Genomic DNA, 27,662 nt, shown 5'->3' with positions numbered 1-27,662 from the left:
AGACATGTTTTACTCCCAGCATGCAATAGGTTCACGAGTTGTGGTTTGCTCATACATATGACTTACACTTTTTTAGGATGTATGCAAGAGCTATTGGAGTTTGCTATTACTTCCTTCATTACTGTTAAACTGGTGCACCATATTATGTGTGACATATCGAACAGGTTAGTCTCTTCGATATGTGTTGATACCATATACAAAATGTGTAATAGCATAAATAGATTAACCCTTAAAAAATCACACTAAAAATCCTCTTTGTAGGACCACAGGATCGGAATCTGGCATATGGGTGTTGGGAGCCGAGAATGGGATACTACGGAGGCTGTCAGCACCGGATTTGGTGATCAAGAATTTTATGAGCCCGGTTTTCAAGTTTGGGGCATGACATTACCTATTGTTTCAGATTCACGATCAAGAACCTTGGATATGATGTTCCTATAAAGGTAACCAAGGTAATGGGAGTTGGTTGAATTTCTAACGAAGGTTATGATTGGATTTCCTAAGAGATTCAATTGATGGATGCTCTAGAGTATCATGGAGACTAAGGTTTTACTTATAGGTTTAGTCTCTATACTATAGAGGAGGCTTGAGATCATGTTCTTTATTAATAGGAGCTTTAAATGCTCATAAGCGATGAATCACAATGAAAAGAACATGAATCTCATGTGGATAGAGTCTAAGATAAGTGATTTGAGCTTGGGACAACCTATGGACTCTGAAATGCCTAAATCACATTTCTACAAAATTTTGGGTCTTATATTTATAGAGAAAAGATCCCAACGGATATAAAACGGCTAGGTCTCAGTTCTACCGAGTGAACCTTCAGTAGCACCAAAATTCACTCGGTAGCATCGAAATATCACTCGGTGGTACCGAATTAAATCCTTAAGTTGCTAAATGAATTTTACTGCTTTTGGTGACACTGAAATTTGTACATTGGTAACAGTCAATGGTACCAAAATTCCAATTAGTGGTACTGAATTTCCTTTGAAGGCTGCTAGAATGTTTTGGGCACTTTCGGTGGTACCGAAGGTATCTTCAGTGCTACCAAAAGTGCCATTTGGGGGCACCTTCTCCTAACAAACTAGGACATTTTTCTTGTTTTAATTCTTTGTCCTATGATTCATTCAACAACTTGAACTTTCTCAAAGCCAAGACTAATAGGATAGAAAGAATGAACGTTGGAGTTGGCTTTAAATAGATGACCTAAGTTGGTTTTCCTATTTAGGTTTAAGTCATTTATAGGCTAGATCCTGATCGTAAAAGACACTTTAGAATCTGACTTTGTAGCTCAGGCTTCTTCTCCAGTTGCATCATCGGTCTTTATTTGTAAAGGACTCATCCAACTACTTGACACAACTAGTCACGTGATTGACAAACATGAATGCAATTAAGTGCACTAACAAAGTTCACAGATCAAGTTTTTTCCAATGTGCTTAGTGAATTCCAACTTACCTTCCATAAAAATACCAGTATTTCATAATGTTATCCATGCTCATCACCTCAAGATTAATTGAATAATCAAGTGTTGATTCCGAACTTATCCCTTTTTCTTCTTTTTCCAGTTTTTGATTTTATATTGATGATCCTTTTTATTCATTCATTTTTTGAACCCTTTCATCTTCATTCTTTTAGTCTTTTCATCATACAAGACCTTTTTGTCAATCTCTCTATTTTTTAACTGGTTCTTTTCATTTTTTTAAGGTGGATAAAATTATCCAAACTCAAATCTCAATATCTATCAATGATACGCATGCTAACAATCATAAATTCTAGCATTATTCACATGAAGGAAATTGAAAGTGTTTTGTGTCTTAGATTAACATGTTAGTCAAACTTCCTCTTAATCAATTAAATGAAAGAACTTAAGTGATAGTCTACTTAGTTGATCAAACTCCAACAATTCAAACTTCAATTTTCATCTTGTCATTGTTAGCGCACCCACCATGCACTCATATTTGTTAATCACGTGACTAGTTGTATTGAGTAGTCAGATGAGTCTTTGGCAAAAGAAGACCGACAATGCAACTAGAACAAAATCACAAGCTATGAGTTCAAGAAAAGAAAAACTTCTACGATCTAGATCCTACATATAGATGTCCCAGACCCATAAATAAGAAAACCTTCTTAGATCATCTATATAAAGCCATTCTAACATTATAAGTTCCACCATTATAAAGTTGGCTTTGAGAAAGTTCTAGTTGTTGAATGAATCATAGGACAAGTAATTAAAATAGGAAAATATGTCCTAATTGGACAGGAGCAAGTGCCACCGAATGGTACCTTCGGCAGTAGCGAAGATACCTTTGGTACCACCAAAAGTCCTCAAAACAGTCCAGCAACTTTCAAAGATAATTCGGTACCACTGATCGAAAATTCGTTACCACTATCTCCTACCGATGTACAAATTTTGGTGCCACTGAAAGTAGTAAAATACGTCAAGCAACTTCAGGATCTAATTTGATACCACCAAGTGATATTTCGGTGCTACCAAGTGAAATTCGGTAATACAGAAGGTTCACATGGTAGAACCGAGAACTAACTGTTTTAGATTCGTTGGGACTTTTTCCTTATAAATATGGGACCCAAAACTTTATGGAAAGTGTGGATTTAGGTATTTCAAAGTCTCTAGTGTATCTTAAGCTTATCCTACCCATCTTAGACTCTATCCACAAGAGATTCATGCTTCTTCATTGAGATTTCTCGCTGTAATGAGCATTTAAAGCTCCTATTACGAAGAACATGATCTCTAGCCTACTCTAGAGTATAGAGACCGAACCTATTGGCAAACCCTTAGTCTCCATGTAACGACCTTGGAAATTTTTGTGCTAATCTTTCCTTAAGTAGTTGTTTTTGGGGTAATTAGCGCTTTACTTGATTGCTTGTGAAATTCGCATCAATCACTTTAAATTGTATCTGCATGGCTCTAAACGTGCAGATTAGTGAGCGCTACGTTACTCTGAAATCTGGGATCCATCGCTAAATCCAGTTGTTCTGAGGAATTTTTGGAAGATCTGGATCGGACCTAGACCGCGCGTCGAAAATCCGAGAGCGATGATCTTAGGCTGTTGCGGTCACTGAGTTGGGCTTGGTCTTCACCTCAAAAATCAAGTCGATCTGATGTTCTGGGTCGATTTGGTTGAGCTCGGAGTGAAGAGTGTGAGAACGGTTGGAATTTATTAAGCTTTTTATGAAATCTGAGTCGTGTCGCTTGCGCGACGATTTTAAGCATTCTGACCGTTGGATTCTGACCCAATTTCACCCTCTGATCAGGATGGTTGGCCCAGGCATATCCTAGTGCTTGTGGACCTGATCGAGTTTCCATGACCGTTGATTTGAGTGTGGTCCGCCACGGCTGATCTGAAGAGCCGGTCGGTACGAAAACTCAGCCTGACCTAGATCCATGGTCAGTGAGCTTAAGTCTGACCTTTCGTGGTTATAGGCCCACCAGAAGTGCTTCGTTGGATCGAGAAAGGCGTACTTTGGTTATAACCTAAGTATACCTTGACCGGGTTATTTCCATCATTTTAAGGCCTATATATAGTCCTTAAACCCTAGCTCTCATTTCCATACGAATTTTCTCTAACCCTAGCTTGGAAAGAGAGTGGAAAAGAGAGAGTTAGTGAGAGAGATTGATTGGTGAATCATCTTGATTCTTCCTTGTTCTTCTTCACCTTTGAACCTTCACTTTGAATCGTTCCTCTGACGATTCTATTTTTGGGGTAAGTTAACCTAACCCTAACCTGTGTTAGAGCTTAGATTAGACTTGGTGTTGTTGTATCTCATTTCTATCCTTATTTTAGGGTATTCTTGCGCCGTTGACGAAGACAACTCGTCTAAATCAGTTCGGCGGTTCTTTCTTCGCTTAAGGTACGGACTTTAAGTGTATAGGTTATGGTTTTCAAGGCTTTCAATCCCAGTTAGTGATTTATTCTTGTTATGGATGAGATTTCACATGTCAAATGTTATGTTTGCATTGCTTTCCTGATATGCATGTGCTATATTGAGATTTGTGTATTCTAAGTGTATTTATAAAGTACCGTATACGTATAAAATACGCACTTGTGCTTGCCATGATTATTGGTCATGTATGTATGCTAGATGCATGTATGACAACTCCTTGATAAAAGGAATTGTCTAAGTGCATGTATTTCAACATGCGTCATGTATGTTGTTCCATGTATGCTAAGTGTTTGTAGAAGTGCATGGATGATCTAAGTGTAACTGATTACACTAAATGTGGGCGTTGAGAAGTGATTCTCAATACTCCTATGGATGCGCATGATTTCTTTCTGCAGTTACATTCCAAGTTATTTAAATTCAAGCATTCCTATGCTTACATTTATGTTAAGTTGATATTCTTCAGATGTGTATGCACCATGATTTGAGTGGTTGTTCCATTACTGTTTTACATTCCATATGAATATCTGTCGTAGTGTAGGATGTTTGGGACTATGCCTTAGTCCAGGAAATCGGTAATTGACCCTTTGGTCGTGGTTGAGATTGCTTTCGCCACGTGAGACGCATTAGACGAACCCGAGTCGTATTAGAGTTGGCGGCAGTGGTTTGGCCACGCGGAGTGTTTGCGCACTCTATGTCGTTCAATTCAACGTGCACTCGTGCTAGTCGAGTTCGTCAAATAACCCGATTGTCCAGTGTATGTTAACCATGTATGGACGCTACTGCTTGAATCTAGGGTACCGAACTTACCAGTGAAATCCTAATAACCATGGTACACGATCCGCTAAGACTCATGAGCCGGACATGGTGGTATGGGACACCGTGGTCGAGCCGTCGGCTACGCTGGGGTGACGAGCCTCCCGTAGTGACCAAAGTGAGCAACTTAACTCGTGAGCCGATTATGGTGGTATGGGACACTATATTCGTCTTTGTCGACCTACATGGACTGCTGACGAGCCCTCTGTAGTGACCTCGCGCATACCTGGATACCGCAAGGAGGTGACGAGCCGATCTGTGGTAGTAAGGGCATGAAAGGCGTGCATTGATTGGTGACGAGCCCTTTGCTACGACCTCAACTATATGATCGTATGAGATATCTAGGATTGACGACCCTAGTATGGATCACTGTTTGGATGGTGATATGAGGAAGGTATCTTAGCTTCCCAATCTGCTGTATGAATTGGACTAATAACAACTTGGTAATCATATCCATGCACCGCATTTGCATGTGCTTTGTAGATGTGGCGCACTTTGAGGCGATGTCATGCGTAACGTAAGAGGAAGACGCGAGGGTGTACGCGTGAGGGCACGCATCATACCGCATTCATACTTGCATTAATAAGAGTACTTAGGATTTATTTAATTGTCTTGCTTTATCATTACTGTTTGATTGAGCTGATAACATGTTAACGTGCCTTATTGTTCCACCGAGTTGATCACTCACTCCCACGTTTAGGCGGTGTTGCACACCCACCAGACTCTCTTAGGCCCCGATGTTGCAGATGTGGATGCGACGTCGAGGCAGAGCGGGAGCTGGATGACTATATTCAGACGGGTTCTAGCGAGCCTCATGCTCTGGATCTATGGGATTACTATTTTGGGAACTGAAATGATGTAACTTGTACTTATAATTTTGATAAATAACACTTTTACACGATCTGGTTGTATATGTAATTCAGGGACTTACACTTGTACACATATTTTACTATAAGTCTTCCGCTTGCTTTATTCACTTACCCCTGAATCATATCTGTGTTTTGGCTTAATCTATCCCATGTTTATGTGCTAATACAGTCAACATACATCATTCATTAATTATGTTGCATAAGTGATGTTTTGGAACTCGGGAGCTGAGTTATGCTCGACCCCCGAATTTCAGGGCGTTACACTCCACAATGTAAGTGCTATGGTTATTTGCTCCTTTGATTGTCAAATTTTGTAGTGCCAAAACCTCAATCTGTGTCTTGTGTAGCACATTGTTATATAAAATGTTCAAGGCACTACATCACAATGCTTCAAGACAAGAACAATGATCTACTTCAAGTAATGCAAGGTCAAGTACATTGTTCAGAGTTTAAAAACTACATTGAAAGACAAGATCGTGTTCAAGACTCAAGGTGAAGTACAACTCAAGAACTATAGATTCAAGCTTCCAAAAATCTCAAGTTCAAGCTTCATTATGTGTCAAGAACTCAAGCTTCATGAACTTTAAAGATCATCCAACATCTGAAGAAAAAGAAGGTTCAATGTTCATACTTCACATTTAAGGTATGAATGACCTTAGATTGACCTTAGGGTAGGTCATTTTGTATACATAATTCAAATTGAATCATTTTATAACTGTTTGGTCTATTCTTAGACTAGTCCTGGAACTGGCTCGACCAGTCCAAGAAATTTCAAGACTAGTCCTATGTTGTTGCAAATTTTTAAAATTTTTTGGTTAAGCTACGACCAATCTTGGAGTGTGCTCGACTGGTCATGTGAACAGTGTCGACTCGTTCAAGACTAGTCCAGCAGCTATGACTCAAACTCCAGGAAAGAATTCTGATGTCTCACGACCAGTCGTGGAGGACTCACGACTGGTCGTGGAACGGTTTTATCCGATCATGCTCATAATTTCAAAATGTTTTTGGTCCTACAACCAGTCGTAGTGTCTACAGGACCAGTCGAAGATGCAATTTCTTCAACTATAAATAGAGCACGATTTTCAAAGTTTGATATCCAATTCAAGTAAAATTAAGGCATCACTCTGAGAGATAAGTTTGTGTTCTGTTTAAGCTAGATTGTGCATATTTAATATTCTCTTTTGTTAGCTTTTTATATTTGATTTTGTTTCTGTATTCCAATCTGATTTGAAAGAGGAATTGTGATATTCCACTTCTTAGAATCAAAATCAAATAGAGCTAGCCCAACTTGATTTAATCTATATCAATTAGAACCTAGAACCATTTCAAAGTGAGTATTGGACATTGAACTTCTATATTCAAACTTCTACTCTGACTTGGTTCTTCTAGGCTGCAACAAAAGGAGAAATCCAGGTATTTTACATTTGTGTAAATCTTCTATGTTTTTAGTTTCTTTGAGATTAAGCCAAAAAAATCTCTAAGTGTTGGTTATCTGAGGAGAGCCAAAAAACTCATAGTGTAGGGTATTTAAATTGTGTAAGCCCATTTGAAAGACACAATTGTGAGGGTTTTAGGTGAACCTGAGAAAAACCTATTTTCATAGTGAACGCTAATATCCCCTGTGTGAGGATATTAGGAGTCGAGTAGCAAGTTGTGTGGCTGTTGTTTAACAGTTGGTGTATACACAGGTGAACCACTATAACTCTTTGTGTTTTGTGGATGTGTGATTTATCTTCTATATCTTTAATCATTCAAGTTTGTGGGATATATGTGTGAATGTGAATGTTGTAATATTTACATTTCAAGCATTCTGGGGAATGTTGTAATAGTTTAGACTTTCATTTCTTGTTATTTCCTTTCATTCCTCTTCAGTTTGAGATATTGATACTTAAACCATTCTAATAAGGTTGTCCTGTCATAAACCCTTAGTTTTTATGGTGCAAGGTTGTCCTTAGAACAACATTTGTATCAACCTCTCAAGACTAGAATTTTGAGGTTGCTTTACATTTCTGTATTGTGATTTTTTTTAAGTATTATCTTTCCTTTATTCATTTAAATTCCGCTGTTAAAGTTTTAATTTGGCATAGGTCCCCCCCGCTCTAGGACATATAACATGGCCTTTTCAAGTGGTATTTAGAGCCTAATAGCTCACTTTAATTGTTATATTTTTTGGATTTATTTCCTGAGCTAATTGATCTAAGTTATTTATAAGATGTCAAATTTTGATAGCCTTTCAATCACTAGGCCTCCTCCATTTGATAGCTCCAATCATGCCTATTGGAAAGCCAGGATGAGAATTTTCTTAAAATCCATGGATGAGAGCGTGTGACAAGCCACAATGACTGAATGAACCCCTCCTACCACTGAAGTAACTGTATCGATGGATCAAAATCAATGAGAGTAACACCTTATTTTTCTTGGATCACACTTCAAAAAAGTAAGAGTAGTGCAAATGCAAAAGCACTAAATGCAATCACTTATACACTATCACTAGATGAATTGAAAAGAATTATATCCTGTGATTCTACAAAGCAAGCCTGGGATATTTTAGAAATGAGACAAGAGGGAACATCAATTGTCAAGAAATCTAAAGTCCAAATCCTTACAACCAAATTTGAGGAAATACATATGGAAGAAAATGAAATGTTTATGGACTTCTATACTAGGTTAAATGATAATGTGAACTCTATGTGGGGTCTTGGTGACAAAATCCCTAAAAGTAAAGTATGTGCAAAGATACTGCGCTCACTTCCTGAATAGTTCAATTCTAAGGTAACTGCGATCCAGGAGCTTTGTGATATGGATAATATGAGCGTAAAAGAATTAGTTGGGTCTCTACAAACTTATGAGTTAAATATTAAAGCTCATAAAGGTAAATTTATCGCCCTTAAATCTTCTAAAAATGTTTTTCAAGAAAATAATAGCAATTCTGATTTAGAAAACTCAGAAGATGATATGGCCCTTCTAGTGAAAAAGTTTTACAAAATTTTAAAAAGTAAAAAGAGGGTTGATTTTTAAAAAGCTAATGATAAGAAAAGATCTAAATCTAAAACTTGGAAATGATTAAAAGACAGTCAATGTTACAACTGCCAAGAATATGGGCATTTGGCAAACAAGTGTCCTAAAAAGGACAAATCCAAAAAGAAGAGTATGTTGGCTACTTGGGATGAATCTTCCGGTTCTAAAGCTTCTTCTGAATCAGAAGATTCTGAAACCGAGTAGGGCAATGAAGTCAAAGCCCTTATGACTCTATCTACGTTCACTTTTTCAGATAATGATGATTTAAATAGTAAAGAAAATCTGAAGAGTGATCGTGAAAATGAATAAGATCTTCAAGATGCCTATAATGCCCTTTATAAGGAATGTTGTAAAATTGTTGTTAAATTAAAACTTTAAAAAGAAAAGTTTTCAAAGCTTAAAGAAAATTTTGACTATCTTATTTTAGAAAAATCCCATATTTCAGATTGTTTTAAAAAATGCAAATGCGATTTAGAATTCAAAAGCCCCCAGATTGAAAATATGAAATCTGAAAATAAAAAACTTAAACTTGAAGTCTCTTCACTTTTGAGTTTAAAGGATACATGGAGGTATGCCCAAGGTGATTTAAAGTTAGAAAAACTTTTGTCTGGATCAAGAAAATGTGCCGACCGATCTCGTTTAGGCTACGATAGAGATATTCCTCCTAAACAGAAGAATACTCCTCCTAAGTTTATATAAGGAGAATCCTCAAACTCAAAAGAGAAAGGTTCTAATCAAAAGTTTTCCAAAAATACCAAAACATTTCAATCTTTTAAACCTAAAAGTAACCATATCAACTATAAAAATCAAAACTGAAACCCTTTAGCTGAAAAAATAGTTGATTTGCTTAAGGAGCTCTTAAAATCAAACTCAGTGGGTCATTCTTACAACAACTACAAATATAAGAAGACCAACTATACTCCTAAACCCAAAATAATTATAAAATGGGTTCCTAAGGTTACTTGTTTGGTTACCCACATGGCTTTCAAAGCTTCAAGTCACTCAAAGTGGTACTTAGACAGTGGATGCTTAAGGCATATGACTGGTGATAAAGGTCTATTCACTGATCTTAAAGACATGGTTGATGGTTCAGTCACATTTGGTGATGATAGCAACTGCAGAATTTTTGGCGAAGGTACGATTCAATTCTTAACCTTCCCCTATTTGAGAATGTGTTATATATTAAAGGGTTAAAACACAATCTATTAAGCATATCTCAAATATGCGATAAAAATTATAGCTTAAAATTTACTAATCAAGGTTGTGAAATTTTAAACAAAAAGGATTCAGTAATATTAACTGGTCGTAGAACTTATGAAAACTGATATACTGTTAGTGATCTAGCTCATCTAATCAATCGTGTTACATTGTCCATACCGATGAGACTGAGTTATGGCATAAACATCTTGAACATGTACATTACCGCAATCTATATAGATTGAGCAAAAGAGAACTAATAAGAGATCTACCTAAATTACAGAAAGTAAGACAAAATATGTGGCGAATGCCAGATTGGCAAACAAACTAGGAGTACTCACAAAAAGGTGAACTCCAATGCCACATCAAAACCGCTCGAACTTCTCCATATGGATCTTATAGGACCAACCAGAGTGGAGAGTCGAGGTGGGAAAAAATATATATTGGTAATCGTGGATGACTATGCCAAATTCACTTGGGTAACCTTCTTAAGGGATAAATCAGAAACCCTTGATGAATTGAAAAGAGTTCTCAAACGAATCCAAGCGGAAAAAGGTTCTCAAGTCTGTAAGATCGGTAGTGATTATAGATCAGAATTTAAGAATAGCAGTTTTGAAAAATTCTGTTGCGATCAGGGAATATCACATGAATTCTCTACACCCAAAACTCTACAACAAAATGGAATTGTTGAAAGAAAAAATAGAGTGCTTTAAGAAATGACAAATGTAATGTTGAGTAGTCTAAAGCTCCTTCAAAATCTTTGGGTTGAAGTTGTAAATACTGCATGTTATATAATCAACCTAGTTTATACAAGTAAAACTTATAATAAAATGGCTTATGAAATGTGGTTCGATAAGAAGCCTACTGTCAAATACTTTCGAGTTTTTGGCAGCAAGTGGTATATTTTACGTGACCGTGAAAATCTGGGCAAGTTTGACACTAAAAGTGATGAAGGGATCTTTTTAGGATATTCTTTAAACAGTCGAGCATATCGAGTACTGAATAAGAGGACTGGTGTTATTCAAGATTCCATTAATGCAGTCATTGATGATCATTTGAATACACCTACCACAAGTTTAGATAATGATGAAGTTCTTTTAATTAACAAGCTAAATATTTCATCAAGTCAAAATAACTCTGAACTGAGGACTGTTAAAGATCATCCAACCACTCAAATTCTTGAAAACCCTCTCACTGGTGTGCGCACTCGTAGACAACTAGAAGATATATGTAATTACGTGTGCTTTACATCCCAGATAGAACCGGTAAACGTAAAAGAAGCTCTTACTGATGAAACTGGATATTTACGATGCAAGAAGAGCTTAATAAATTTATGAGGAATGATGTTTGGTATCTTGTTCCTAGACCTAAAGATAAACATATTATCGGAACTAAGTAGATTTTCAAAAATAAGTTTGATGAACTTGGTAATATAATTTGAAACAAGGCTGGATTGGTTGTACAAGGGTACACTCAAATTGAAGGCATCGATTATGATGAAACCTTTGCCCCCGTAGCTCATCTAATTAATCAGACTATTTATATCCATTGCTTGCTTTAGAAAATTCAAAATTTATCAAATGGATGTAAAGAGTGCCTTTTTAAATGATGATCTGCATGAAGAAGTTTATATTGAATAATCAACGGGTTTTCATGACCCTAAGAATGCTGATCATGTCTATCGCCTAAAAAAGGCTCTCTACAGTTTGAAACAAGCTCCTAGGGCATGGTACAAAAAATTGACCAAGTTTTTACTAAGTCATAATTTTCTAATGGGAAGTGTTGATAAGACTCTTTTTGTTAAGAAACACAACGATCATATCTTAATAGTGCAGATCTATGTTGATGATATTATTTATGGATCTACCTCTACTAACATGACTGTTGAGTTTGTAGATTTGATGAAATCTAAGTTCGAAATGAGCATGGTTGGCAAATTGAATTATTTCCTAGGGTTGTAAGTAAAACAACAACCTGATGGTGTTTTTATTTCTCAAACCAAATATGCTCTGAACTTAATTAAAAAGTTCAGCTTTGAGAATGGAAAAAATTTTGATACTCCTATGAGTACAACTTTAAGACTCTCAAAAGACTCTATAGGTAAAAATGTGGATCTTAAATTATATCATAGTATGATTGACAGTTTACTTTATTTAACTGCAAGTAGACCTGATATTGCTTTTAGTGTTGGTATTTGCGCTAAATATCAATCTAACCCTAAAGAGTCTCATCTAACTGCTATTAAACGGATTATGTGATATGTCATAAGTTCAACTAATCTGGGTCTCTGGTATCCATATGATACTAGTGTTCAGTTGGCAAGGTACACTGATGCTGATTGGGCTGGAAATATTGATGATAGGAAATCAACTAGTGGTGGTTGTTTCTATATTGGAAATTGCTTAGTTTCTTAGTTTAGCAAGAAGCAAAGTTCCGTATCGCTCTCAACTGTTGAGGCTAAATACATCGCAGCTAGAAATGCATGTACTCTACTTATATGGATGAACATAATGTTAAGTGATTATGGAATTGTACAGGATTCAATGGTTTTATATTGTGATAATTCTAGTGCAATAATTATATCTAAAAATCCAATTTAACATTCACGAACCAAGCACATTGACATTAGATATCATTACATTCGTGAATTAGTGGAAGAAAAATTAATTTCTTTGGATTACATTCCAACCGAGACTCAACTTGCTGACATTTTCACTAAACCGCTCGATAAAAGTAAGTTTAATAAATTGAAATTTGATCTTGGTATGTGCAATTTAAATTAATTATTCATGCATTTCTATATTTTAATTTATATATTTATTAGATTATAATTTTAAATTTTAGAATTATGTGAAGAATGCATGTTTTTGTCTTTACACGACCAGTCGAGGACGTACTTGACCAGTCGTGGCACGACCAGTCGAGGACATCCCACAACTAGTCATGTAGCACACTGGATCTTTTAACTTGGAGAAAAAACCCTTTCTTCCTCATTTCCTCTTTCTTCTTCAACGGGCCGTAGCACAACTAGTCGTACCCAACTTCTTGATTCTTCAAGGTCAGTGCATTATTTCAGTTTTTCTTATAGATTTATGCTCTAATCACTTCATTTTCTTTCTTGGAGTACTTGATTTCAAGTTTCCTTGAAGATTTTGGGGTTTTCTTCACTCAAATCTATTTTTGAGAAAACCCATTCCACATCTATTGCAACTCCTTGCTTCTTTGATTTTCTTGTTGCAAATGGATGCTAGAGGGAAAAAAAAAACTTCCTGTGGTGCTTCCTCATCTAGATCGACTCCTTCAACAAGGCCCCATCTTCGGTCACCCGAAGATGATCCCTCACATGTGCGAGATTTACAATTACGCAAGGTTATTATTGAGCAACCTGTGGATATTGAACACATTGTTCCTTTTGGTCTCCTTCCACTTCTCCAAACTGTAGGTTGGGATAACATCCTACATTGGGGTGGGCCAGCATACCAGTCTATTGCGCAGGCTATGTTTGCTTGCATTTCTGATTTTTTAACTGAGAATTTAACGTTTACAATAGAGACTAGAGAAGGTCCATTTAAAATTGACCATCATCTGATTTCAGCTCTAATGGACATACCTGTTAATGACGAGGGTATTCCTATTCTTATTCTAGTTGAGAAACCCTCTGAATCAGAAAAATGTGCATTAACTAGAGCATTATGTAACATAGATGTGCAATGGACTCATAAAGGGAATGCGCTTGCTTCTAAGTACTTGTTACCCAGATACAGGGATCTTCATCGAATATTTATTTGAAATCTGTATCCACGTTCTGGTAACAAAACATAACTGACTTCCTTTATGGTTCGGGTTTTGCATTCCATCGTCTCTAGTACTTAAGTTTTGTCTTCCATTTTTAATCTGTCATTTTATCATTCAATTTTATCTCCATCCTGGACATAGTAATATTCCATTTACCTATCTTATGACTGTGTTAGCTATTCACATGCTAGTTACTATGCCTATTAGAGAGACTCCTATTCATCATCTAATTTTTAACAATTTAAATATAAAGAAGATGAAATTGGAACTGGCTCCTAGCCAAGTGGATGTGGGTGGTGGTGGAGCTGAAGCAGGGAATGTAGAAGAAGGTGGCGATCTTCCTCCTGATGATATAAATATGGATAACATTTTTGATGAAATTGAATAAGACTTTACAAATGATCCTGATTATGAGTCATCCAATTTTGATGCTCATCTTCGTGCACTTGAGGAGAAGGTAGAGAACATGATGTTGCCCATGATTTACAATTTAAATATATGCGCAAGTATCTTAGGCGCTTAAACAAGAGCCTTCATCAACTTGATCCTACCATACTTGCTCCTTCTTTAGGATTTGATTAGGTGTTTTTATCCTATGGTCTATAATAACTCTCATACAACTTTGCTTTCTTTCAGTTTGTGAGACTTACTTTGGTTGACTTTGGTATATGCTGGTTCATGATATGTGAACTTTGAATTTGCTCATATATCTTTTATATCTTACCTAATTAACTCCTTTATTACTCTCTTGTTAAGTCTTCCTCTTCAATTTTTTCTTTGCTTCCTTTGTCATATTGTGACAAAAAGGGGGAGAATATTTCAAGTTTTGGATTGATTGCTTATGGATATGGAATGGATATGGATTGTGGGGTATTAGCATAATATTTTTATGGATTTATGTGTGTTATTCAGGGGGAGTATGTAAGGAGGAGTTTTGCCTACTTCATGATGATTTGTGCTAGTTGATGATAACTGTTGCATTATACTCTCTTGTATATATATGGTGCATGACTTTTTATTGAGCATGTAATGCTTCTCTTATTTTTAAGGGAGTGTGTTTTGTCATACTCAAGCTTCATGAACTTCAAAGATCATCCAACATCTGAAGAAAAAGAAGGTTCAATGTTCATACTTCACATTTAAAGTATGAATGACCTTATATTGACCTTAGGGTAGGTTATTTTATATAAATAATTCAAATTGAATCATTTTATAAGTATTTGGTCTATTCTTAGACTAGTCCTAGACTCTGTTCGACTGGTCCTAGAACTGGCTTGACAGTCTAAGAAATTTCAAAACCAGTCATATATTGTTGTAAATTTTTAAAATTTTTTGGTTGAGCTACAACCAGTCCTAGAGTCTACTTGACTGGTCGTGTGAACAATGTCGACTCGTTCAAGACCAGTCCAACAGCTATGACTCAAACTCCAGCAAAGAATTCTAGTGTCTCACGACCAGTCGTGGAGGACTCACGACCGATCATGAAGTGCCTACGACCAGTCATGGAATGGTTTTATCCAATCGCGCTCATAATTTCAAAATGTTATTGGTCCTACGACCACTCGTAATGTCCATGAGACCAGTCGAAGATGCGATTTCTGTAACTATAAATAGAGCATAATTTTCAGAGTTTGATATCCAATTCAAGTAAAATTAAAGCATCACTCTGAGAGATAAGTTTGTGTTCTTTTTAAGCTAGATTATGCATATTTAATATTCTCTTTTGTTAGCTTTTTATATTTGATTTTGTTTCTGCATTCCAATCTGATTTGAAAGAGGAATTGTGATATTCCACTTCTTGGAATCAAAATCAATAGAGGTAGCCTAACTTGATTTAATCTAAAATCAATTAAAACCTAGAACCATTCCAAAGTGATTATTGGACATTGAACTTCTATATTCGAACTTCTACTTCGACTTGGTTCTTCCGGGCTGTAACAAAAGGAGAAATCCAGGTATTTTACATTTGTGTAAATCTTCTATGTTTTTGGTTTCTTTAAGATTAAGACAGAAAAATCTCTAAGTGTTGGTTATCTGAGGAGAGCCAAAAAACTCAGAGTGTGGGGTTTTTTAATTGTGTAAGCCTATTGAAAGACACAATTATGAGGGTTTTAGGTGAACCTGAGAAAAACCTATTTCATAGTGAACGCTAATATCTCCTGTGTGAGGATATTAGGAGTGGAGTAGCAAGCTGTGTGGCTGTTGTTTAACAGTTGGTGTACACACAGGCGAACCACTATAACTCTTTGTATTTTGTGGATGTGTGATTTATCTTCTATATCTTTAATCATTCAAGTTTGTGGGATGTATGTGTGAATGTGAATGTTGTAATATTTACATTTCAAGCATTGTGAGGAATGTTGTAATAGTTTAGACTTTCATTTCTTGCTATTTCCTTTCATTCCTCTTCAGTTTGAGATATTAATACTTAAACTGTTCTAGTAAAGTTGTCCTGCCATAAACCCTTGGTTTTTATGGTGCGAGGTTATCCTTAGAACAATATTTGTATTAACCTCTTAAGACTAGAATTTTGAGGTTGCTTTACATTTCCATATTGTGATTTGTTTAAAGTGCTATCTTTCCTTTATTCATTAAATTCCGCTGTTAAAGTTTTAATTTGGCATAGTCCTATTCAACCCCCCCCCCCCCCCCCCTCCTAGGACATATAGCTTGGCCTTTTCACACAATACTCTAGAACATCCATTAGTTGAATCCCCTAGGAAATCCATTCATATCCTTTGATAGGAGATTCAACCAACTCTTATTACCTTAGTTACCTTTATAGGAACATCATATGTAAGGTTCTTGATCGTGAAGCTGAAACAACAGGCAAACTACAACATAGCGATCGTGGGAGCATCAGGGAGCTGATTCAAGCTAGAGAGAATGAAGATCAAGCAACCTAAGACAAGTTATAAAAGTGGACTCAATTTGACAAGTGTCATTGTTAAGAGTCCACAAGTTAATCTCTATCCTCATGTAGGATTGAGGCTAAGAGTTCACTATAAACAAACTCGTGTAGGTTCCTAGTGTGGGTGTGAAACCCGTAACCTAGCTCTTACTATTCTGTAGGCTTCCGCGGTCCTCCCGGTCGAATTTCAACGAGTCGTAATGCGTAGATAGCATTTGCGCACAACCCTGAGTCATACCATATCAACCCAAGTTGGCTCGACCCGAGAGTTATACCCTTATAACCACGCCATCGCCATGGTTCCAACACCATGTCTCATACACCGAGGCGATACCCGAGCTAGGAGATGTGGGCCCGCATTCAGTTCTAGGAAAGACACCATGTGTTGCAATCCCTAGAGAACATCACATCAATCTCATCAATCACACCCATCCCTAAATACAACCACCATCCCCAAAGTTAACTTTATCTTACAACAAAGTACACCCATCACTCACCCATCACACCCCATCCCTCTCTCTCTCATCTCTCTCTCTCTCTCATTCTCTAGGCAACCCACGTCCTAACTTCCATGAGAGAGCTTGGTGTGGCCCACCTTCCTACATCCCATCTCCACCATCCAAGCTTTATCTCAACCGTTAAAATTCACCCCTTAAAGCTCTAGATCACATTGGTCGACGGTGGAGTCCGAGAAGATCAAAGGTGGGTGATTTTTATGTGATTTTGATGATTAGAGGGCCCACATATAGTGGGACCTATCATAATGTATGCATCATTTAGCGAGGGACCCACAGTGGCGGGGTCCCTCCGCTACTCACGTCTCTCTCTCTCTCTCTCCCTTTTGATGTGTGGCCCACCATGATTCATGTATTTTATCCACGCTGCCTGGGGTGGCCCACGTATGGACCCCACCTTGATGTGTGGTATCTGCACTGTCCCTAGGACTTTACGAGGGACCCACCAGATTTATGTATTTTATTCACCATCCCATTGGGACGGTGGGACCCACCTGGCTGTGTGTGATGTGAACAGGCCCACCGTCTAGTGATCAGGCCCACCGTGATATATTTTTTTATGCACGTTGTGCATCCAGGGTGCCCAACATCCAAGGAGCCCATCGTGATGTATACATTTTTTGACATTTACACCATCAACACACATATGGATCCGACTTTGATGTATGTATCCGATCCTCACCGTCCACCCTATTTACTTGATCATTTTAGGCGTTGAGCCGAAAAATGAAACCAATTTGAATCTCTGGAGGGTAATAATGTAGAAAACAATGTTATGTAGTGTTAAAATCTGTTAGGGCCCACAGCGATGTTTCCATACATCAAAACACATCCAATATTGGGCTTGTTAGCCCTGTCACAAACCCAGGAACCCAACCGATAGATTGGATCCTACTTATGTGGGTCCCACCTACGAAAATCTTTAGAAAAATAAAAAATATCAAACAGCAGACGCTGTTGCTGTTAGCGTCCAGAGGACGCTGCAGCAAGCAGCATCCGCAACTTGGACGCTGGGTCAATGGGCCCCACTACAGGCCCAACCTTGATGCATATTGAACATCAACACCATACATTTGATGGGTCCCCTTTATTAATGGGTCACCTCCAAAAATCAGCCATTCACTGCAATCAGGTGGTCCACACCAACAAACAACAGGGATTGAACGTCTACCATTGAAACCCTTTTTGGGTCCCATAAGTTTTGGATAAATATGAAATTTATTTCTCCTCTTTATTTAGGTCTATATGACCTTACCAACATACTAGATGGAAGATAAACGTTATGGTGGGCCCCACGTGGGACCCACCTAATGGGATAGTGGATTGGCTGGTGTACGCAAACACTAGCTACATAGCTACTGTACTGATGTCCTAAGTTCTGTGGCTCCCACCAACCCTTGTTGCATCATGGCAGCAAGTTTGTGGCCCCATCATGACATGTGTGGGGTCTACATGATGTATGTATTTTATATTTGCACCATCCATCTGTGGACGGTGCCATGTGGGCCACACCGTGATGTATTTGTGTCATCCACACCGTCCAGATGTGTTGGACAGTGCGGGGCTATTTAGACGGTACTACCACGAACAGCCCCACCATGATGTATGTTTTATATTCCAGACTGTCTGTGCCTGGATGGTTCTGTGGGACCCCACCACGTTGTAAGCATTTCATCCACACCGTCCACATATCTGGATGGTGTTGGGCAGTGTTTGGACAGTGCTGTCCATTGGTTGGATAACACTGATTTACATAGACAATGTTTGGATGGTGCTGATTTACATGGGAAGTGTTTGGATGGTGCTGATTTACCTGGGCAATGTTTGGACAGTGTTGATCATCATTAGTGGGCCATGTACCCCATGGAATGACAGTGTACAGTGAGACACATGTTACACCTACAACCATTGAAATGATTTTTGGTGTGGTCCAAGTCCACTTGAGGTCCATTGGTGTGTCCCATCCATGAGGCCCATCATGACGTATATTTGCGGCCCATGTGCAGGGCCCACCTACCTTGTATTTAAGGCCCATATGATGGGGCCCACCTGCTTGAATCTAAGCCTGATGGGCAAGGCCCATTGTGATGTATTCGAGGCCTATGAGTAAGGCCTATTATAATGTATTCATGGCCTATGGGCAAGGCCCATTGTGATATGTATTAGGCCCATGACGCGTTGTCCATTTAATGTATTCGAGGCCCAGATACCTGGCCCATTTGATGCATATGAGACCCATGTGTAGGCCCACATGTTATGTATTTGAGGCCCATGTGCAGGGCCCACCTGTTGTGTATATGAGGCACATTAATGTGGTCCACTTGATGTATATGAGGCCCATTAGTGCGGCCCAATGATGCAGCCCACTTGTTGATTTAAGGCCCTTGGGTTGAGGCCCAATGTAATATATATAAGGACCATGAGTAAGGCCCAATGAGATATATGTGAGGCCTTTGTGGGGCCGAATGTGATGTATATGAGGCTCAGTATGATGTGAGATTCCACCATGATGTATGTAATGATATTTTTAGCAGTCATGCCTTGGGAGCAATGTTGGTTAAATGTCCACATTGATGAGTAATGATGGTTAAATGTCCACATTGGGACCTTTCCTTAGACCCTTTGTTATGCCGATTACCGATTATGAGTATCTGATATCGAGGCTGATTATCGATGTCGATTATGAGTTTGTGATAGCATATCATAATGATACCTAGGCCTTGAAGCCTACCTTGTGTTCATGCATCTCGCATTTATGTGATATGACTAATGTATGCCCTAGCGACATTAGGGCCTTAGCCTCCACAACCATGTCGTGGATGGCTAGATGGGACACCGAAAATCTGTTACTAGCATCGGGTTGCCATAGATGGTCCTAGGTGATAATCCCTAAACCTCCGAGGCTAGGAGACACCCCAATGTCGAGATCGAGTGGATATATATGAGCGCATGAAGGTCGTATCGAGTAGGCGCATCTCCCACTATGTCATGGTCAGTTGGGAGGGGGTATAGCCTTACCTGCCCGAGGGTAGTGGACATAGCTAGGCTGAGTTTGACCATCTCTTGATTGGGTCTACTATCGACGTGTCAGGTAAATAATGGCGACTACTAGCCAGGCGGATAGTGATGTCTCTTCCACTTGCATGGTTGCGTGCTCAGTAGGCGGCGATTGAATGTAGAGTCTACTAGACACCAGTGATGATCCCAGAGATGTACAATACTGATATGTGAACTTATTCAGTAGGAGTTACATACTCATTCATTCACTATCCACTTGGGCTGGTGGTGCATAACTATTTGTTATGTGTACCTTCGCAATGGCCAGGATTTTGGTTGGGGAACATGACTAACCTGAGATTAGGAGTTTACCACATTGAGTATGACTATCCAAATTTAGGTATGGGACTGGTTTGGATAGAAGTCCCTTGTGGTAGACCCCGTAGCCTGCGATACTACGTACTATCATCCCGACTTCACACCCCACGTTAGTCATTTCATTCGCATCACATATTACATTGCATCCTCAGTACATAGCACTTGGTATACTGTGCTTCTGTATTGCATGGCCTAGATAAGGCTGTTGGTATTCGTGGACTCAATATTTGATATTTATCTTACTTGTCACCATATTGCATAGCTGATTTACATTACTTTCTCAGTATATGACATTGGTTTGCTATGTCTTTTCATCGCATATCCTATATGAGGTTAATGATATTTTTATGGACTTGTTAGTATTTCTACTTACTCTGATATTACATGACTCATGAACTTACCAGTATGTTTTCGCTTGTTTTGTTATCGTATGATTCATGATCTTGCCAGTATTTTCGACATTGTATAATTATAGCGTTGTATTTGTGTGCTTGGCACTTATTTTTCGCACACACTTTCACCACCCTCTAAGCTTTCTATAAGCTTATGCACGATAGATGTGTGCAGGTGGCGCTAGGTTCTAGCAGTGTGGAGCTTGGAGTGTGTAGCGGTCTTTTGGAGCTTTGATTTTCAATATATGTATTTCCCTTTCAGCACTGTATTTAAATGTTTATATTAGTTGATATGTGATGATGATGTTGCCTTTGTGATTTGGGTATACTTGTGGTTATGCTTCTTATGAGACATATTGATGTTAAAAATCCTCCTTGTAGGATCCTAGGATCGGAACCTAGTGTATGCGCATTAGGAGCCAAGAATGGGGTACTACGGAGGCTGTCGGCACCGGATTCGGCAATTGGGAATTTCGTGACCCCAGTTTTTGAGTTTGGGGCATGACAAAAGATGGTATCAGAGCATAATTTGGGAATACTTGAAAATAACATCACATATCTGCTGATAGCTACTCGACACTCTATGATTGCTGAGAACTTGGAAAGGTTAGATCCCCAAGTTCAAATAACTTAGAGATTTTCTGATCTAGATCCCTACCGTTGAGATTATGAGGCTGCATAGTATTCCCGTTTCGATCGTTTCTGATCTGAGATCCGAGGATTAGTATGGCTCACCATTCTGTTGAGGAGGCGTCTTGGGAACGCAAGGATGAGATTAGAGAATGCTATCTCCATTTGTTTATAGATTGATTATGCCTTGTATATGTTTATGTCAATGCTTCCTCTTCCCTCGCTTTAGCTTGCATGATAGTAAATTTCGAGGATAAAATTTTTATTAGGAGGGGAGAGTTGTGAGACATGTAACCTAGCTCGTAATGTTCCGTATGCTTCTGCGGTCCTCTCAGTTGAATTTCGGCGACCCGCGATGTGTAGATAGCATTTACGCGCAACCCTGAGTCGTACCCTTTCAACCCAAGTCAGCTCGACCCGAGACTTGTACCCTTGGATCACGCCATCGCCGCAGTTCCGACACCGCATCACACGCACCAAGGAAATACCATGGCTAGGAGATGTGGGTCCGTATTCAGTTCGAGGAAAAGCGCCGCTCGTTGCAATCCCTAGAGAACATCACATCAATCCCATCAATCACATCAATCAAGTATACATCACTCCCATCACTCACACCCATCCCCAAGTACAACCACCCTCCCCAAAGTCAACTTTATTTTACAACAAAGTACACCCATCACACCCATCCCTCTCTTTCTTACAACCTCTCTCTCTCATCTCTCTCTCTCTCTCTCTCATTCTCTAAGCAACCCACGTCCCAACCTCTATGAGAGAGCTTGGTGTGGCCCACCTTCCTACCTCCCATCTCCACCATCCAAGCTTCATCTCAATCGTTAAAATTCACCCTTTGGAGCTCTAGCTCGCATAGGTGGAACGAGGAGTCTGAGAAGATCAAAGGTGGGTAATTTTTATGTGATTTTGATGATTAGAGAGCCTACATATGGTGGGACCTATCTTAATGTATGAATCATTTAACGAGGGACCCATAGTGGCGGGGTCCCTCCGCTACTCATCTCTCTCTCTCTCTCTCTCTCTCTCTCTCTCTCTCTCTTTCTCTCTCTCTTTCCCTTTTGATGTGTGGCCCACCATGATTCATGTATTTTATCCATGCTGTGTGGGGTGGCCCACGTGTGGACCACACCTTGATGTCTGGTATCCGCACTGTCCCTAGGACTGAACAAGGGACCCACCAAATTTATGTATTTTATTCACCATCCCATTGGGACGGTGGGACCCACCTAGTTGTGTGTGATGTGAACAGGCCCACCGTGATATTTTTTTATGCACGTTGTGCATCCAGGAGCCCAACGTGATGTATACATTTTTTTACATATACACCATCCACACACATATGGATCCGACTTTGATGTATGTATCTGATCCACACCACCCACCCTTTTTCCCTGATCATTTTAAGCGTTGAGCCGAAAAATGAAACCAATTTGAATCTCTAGTGGGTAATAATGTAGAAAATAATGTTATGTAGTGTTAAAATCTGTTAGGGCCCACAACAATGTTTCTATACATCAAAGCACATCCAATATTGGGCTTGTTAGCCCTGTCACGAACCTAGGAACCCAGCTGACGGACTGAATCCTCCTTGTGTGGGCCTCACCTACGAAAATCTTTAGAAAAATAAAAAATATCAAACAGCAGATGTTATTGCTATCAACATCCAGAGGACGCTGCATCAAGCAGCGTCCATAGATTGGTTAAACACTGGGTCAGTGGGCCCCACTACAGGCCCCACCTTGATGCGTGTTGAACATTAACACCATGCATTTGATAGGTCCCCTTCATTAATGGGTCACCTCCAAAAATCAGCCATTCATTGCAATCAGGTGGTCCACACCAACAAACGGTAGGGATTGAACGTCTACCATTGAAACCCTTTTTGGGTCCCCAGAAGTTTTAGATAAATATGAAATTTGTTTTTCCACTTTATTTAGGTCTATGTGACCTTATCAACAGGCTAGATGGAAGATAAATGTTATGGTGGGCCCCATGTGGGACCCACCTGATGGGATAGTGGATTAGCTGGTGTACGCAAACACCAACTATATAGCTGTTGTACTGATGTCCCATGTTCTGTGGGTCCCACCAGCCCCTGCTGCATCATGCCAGTAAGTTTGTGGCGCCATCATTACATGTGTGGGGCCTAAATGATGTATGTATTTTGCATTTGCACCATCCATCTATGGACGGTGCCATGTGGGCCACACCGTGATGTATTTATTTCATCCACACCGTCCAGATGTGCTGGACAGTGCTGGGCTGTTTGGACCGTACTGCCATGAACGGCCCCACCATGATGTATGTTTTGTATTCCAGGTCATCTGCGCTAGGATGGTTCTGTGGGACCCCACCATATTGTTTGCATTTCATCCACGCCATCCACATATCTAGATGGTGCTGGACAGTGTTTGGATGGTGCTATCCAATGGTTGGACAGTACTGATTTACATAGACAATGTTTGGATGGTGCTGATTTACATGGACAATGTTTAGACAGTGCTGATCATCATTAGTGGGCCATGTGCCCCATGGAATGACAGTGTACAGTGATACACATGTTACACCTACAACCATTGAAATGATTTTTGGTGTGGACCAAGTCCACTTGAGGCCCATTGGTGTGGCCCATCCATGAGGCCCATCATGATGTATATTTGAGGCCCATGTGCAGGGCCCACCTGCCTTGTATTTAAAGCCCATATGATGGGGACCACCTGCTTGAATCTGAGGCCCATGGGTAAGGCCCATTGTGATGTATTCGAGGCCTATGGGTAGGGCTCATTGTGATGTATTCGTGGCCTATGGGCAAGGCCCATTGTGATATGTATTAGGCCCATGACGTGTGGCCCATTTGATGTATTCGAGGCCCATATACATGGCCCATTCAATGCATATGAGATCCATGTGCAGGGCCCACATGTTATGTATTTGAGGCGCATGCACAGGCCCCACCTATTATGTATATGAGGCCCATTAATGCAGTCCACTTGATGTATATGAGGCCCATTGGTGCAGCCCACTTATTGTATTTGAGGCCCATGGGTTGAGGCCCAATGTAATGTATGTAAGGACCATGAGTGTAACGTCTCGAAAAAATCTGTACAAAGATCGAATACAACCTCATGCAAAACAACCCAGGGACCACGTCCGTTTATATAACTTAGATAGAATTTAGTTAACTAATTGGTGGATTAAGCTTAGGCCACCATTTTCACTTTTGAGAAGGCCTAGAATCAAGAGTACCGCTGACTCAATGCCACCTGAAGACCTAAGAAAAATCTCAAGGACCTATCACTCTCGAGAGTACATTAATACTCTGTAACGGATCTAGACCGCACGTCGGGGTCTGATGACTGTGAAATCATAGGACTATGTCCATCCTGCTGGGCTTGACAACCATCATGGGAATCATGCCCAGATAGTGTTCAGAAAAGCCCAACTTGAGTCATGAGTTAAGAGCGTGAGAAACGTAAATATCTTTAAAAAATGAACCGAAACTTAAGTTAATTGGGCCGTTCACTCTCACACAAAGTTGAAGAATTCAGACCCTTAGTTTGTGACCAAACTTCGACCTTAGAGAAAGGAAATCCCTGCACCTATCCGTATAACCGTGGCCCCGATTGGACACGTATGACTGTTGATCTGGCACAGGTTCTCCACGGTCGATTGGCTTATCCGATCGCACTGAAATCATGTCCTAGCATGGATCCATTGTCAAGGAGCATACCCTATGATGTAGATGAGTCTTGGGCCTCCCTATGAGCCCTGTTCGTCAGAAACAGCTGCCCATGGGATATAAACCATGTATAAAGTGGCCCTGGGGCCATTTGCATCACATCTGAGGCTATAAATAGCCCTCATTTCACTCCCCTCTCTCCCATATACGAATTTCACAAACCCTAGAGGGAGAGAGAGGAGAAAAGAGGAAAGAGGGAAGGAGAACTTTGGGAGATCGCTACAGGAAATCTCTCCCACGAATTCACACACCTAATCACCGCCTTGTTACGCTAGCAAACCTCTTTCGGCTACAATTTTGGGTAAGAAATACCAACCCTAATATCGATTTAGAACTCTCAGATAGTTTTTTTGTCAACCTAGCTAAACAGTTTCATCATTTAGGTGACCGACGTTCCATTTTTGGAAACGTAGAATTTGGACCGAGTCTGAGTTAAACGTACTAACGAAAGGTGCGGACTATAAATGATTAGGTTACAGTTTATCAATGCTTTCATTTCAGCTAATGATTTATGTTTGTCTTGATTGCTACCGTGTTGTCTTAGATACGTCGATTTCTGTATTAGATACACCTATGAACTGTAATAAGTAAATGATGTAACCTATGTGTTTATTGAAATGTTTAAATGAGCAATAGAGAATGATTAGTGCTTGCCATGATTATTAATCTAGGATTCATCATTGTTATATGCATATGGATTTCTCTGTTTAAAGAATTGATAAAAACATATGTTGTAACTGACGTAGTCTATGTGTTTGATAAATTGTCTAAATGAGAAATTGTTGATGAATTGCATTTATTACGAGTACTAAGGTAGGATTCTTTATTGTTTTATGCATAGGTATATTTTCCTCTATGAAATCAATTGATAAATGCATGTTGTATTAGCATGGTTAATGTGTTTGATGAAATGCCCACATGAGAAATCCACATGGATTGTTTGTTGGATGCTGGGACAAATATTACACGTGGTTGTTAGCTACATTTGAGTAGGATTGAGGCTACAAATGTAACCCAAGAAATCGATAAAAGTCCTTGTTCGTGTGGCCGAATTAGTCTTGCCACCTTGGGTAAACTCGATGAATACAAGTCGCACGACGATTGTCGACAGTGACTAGGTCACGAGGGGCACTTATGCGCTCCATGTCGATTAAGTCAGTGTGTGCCCATATCAATCGAGCTTGCCTAATGAACCGATTGACCTATTATGTGTTTACCATGTATGGACGTGACTGCTTAAATCTAAGGTACCCCTCACTAATGTGAAGATCCACTTTAACCATGGTACCACAATCCTTATGACTCGTGAGCCAGGCATGGTGGTATGGGACACCGTGTTCGTGCTGTCGGCCTACGCTGGGGTGACGAGCCGCCCCGTAGTGACCACGAGTACAACTTTTTGCAACTTGCCTATTGTATGTGTTTAACTAGAAGTGACGAACCTAGATGGATCTAGAACATAGGGGTAGGACCACTGCGGTTGTCCAATGCCGAAAATTCGATTTGAATCAATGATATAAAGGGAGGTACCCTAGTTTCCCAAACTTACTGTATGAATGAGCTTAATTAATTACTTGGCTAACACGACCATGCGTCACACTGCATTAGTTAGGATGTGCCAAAAAGGAGTTAGAGTTGCACAGTTGAGGAAGTGTTATCATATGCAAAATAGGCAGTTGGAGTCACGTGTTGAGGGAGCATTAGTGGGTGAGGGCATGCATCATTACTTACATCCCATTCCTATATTAAAAAGAGTAGTTAAGAAGTGATTGTTATGATTGCTTTATCATTACTACTTTAATTGACTTGATAACATGTGTAACTCTTACCTTATAGAACCATTGAGTTGATCACTCACTCCCACTCTGGGATAGTGTTTTAAAACACCAACCAGACTCTGATGTAGATGCAGGTATAGATGACGTCTATGTAATGGAGAAAGACTTCTTGGATGAGGAGGAGGAATTCTCTTACTTCCAACTCTCGGACGGGCCGATCTAGGCTACGTACCATTATAGAGGGAGCACTAGGGCATCTGGGCTTAGTTGGACACATTTACATTTCCACATTTTTTATTTTGAAATGATATATGTATATATTGAACCCGGTTACATACTAATACTCTGGAAGAAACCTTATGAAACATCTGCATACTTATACAGATATGTTTAGAATTCCACACTTGCTTGACTTAATTAATCCGGAGTATGATGTGTTATCTAGTATAATCTCATGCATGCTTAACTCATGCATATGAAAGAAATCTGAACATCATCATCCATAAGACATAAGTGATGTTCTGAATCTCGGGAGTAGAGCTTTGCTCGACCCTTGAAATTTAGGGTGTTACAATGAGTGAGGCCCAATGAGACATATGTGAGGCCTTTGTGTGGGTCGAATGTGATGTATATGAGGCCCATTGCAATGTGAGATTCTACGATGATGTATGCAATGATGTTTTGGGCGGCCATACCTTGGGAGTAATGTTGGTTA

The sequence above is a fragment of the Magnolia sinica genome, chromosome 1 (genome assembly GCF_029962835.1).
Source record: "Magnolia sinica isolate HGM2019 chromosome 1, MsV1, whole genome shotgun sequence".
NCBI lineage: Eukaryota > Viridiplantae > Streptophyta > Magnoliopsida > Magnoliales > Magnoliaceae > Magnolia > Magnolia sinica.
Note: the sequence above shows the minus strand (reverse complement) of the source record.